Source organism: Orbicella franksi, chromosome 12 (genome assembly GCF_964199315.1).
Source record: "Orbicella franksi chromosome 12, jaOrbFran1.1, whole genome shotgun sequence".
Classification (NCBI taxonomy): Eukaryota; Metazoa; Cnidaria; class Anthozoa; order Scleractinia; family Merulinidae; genus Orbicella; species Orbicella franksi.
The window spans coordinates 9,428,445-9,428,761 of record NC_138156.1 but is presented as its reverse complement, the minus strand read 5'-3'; positions in this window follow the sequence as shown (position 1 = coordinate 9,428,761).

Sequence of the window (317 nt, the reverse complement as noted above, 5' to 3'; positions counted from 1 at the left end):
ACCATTATGATTTGACATGCCTTAAAGTAATTTGCGATAAGAATTTGCAGCGGAGTAGACAAGAATTTGCTGATGATTTTCTTGAATGCAAGATACTGACACAAGACGAATCTTTTACGATAGTTTTAAATGTTTGAATTCAATTCAAAACAATCCAGTAGGATTTTCAGAGACCATCAGACTGGCTTCAAGAAATTGTTTGCTCATTGATTGTCGCAGATTTGGTTGCCTGGATCACACTGATTCATGCAGGTTATCCGTATTCACCTGATGAAGAAGATCTTCAAAGACATCTCCTTACTTGGAGTTACACTGTA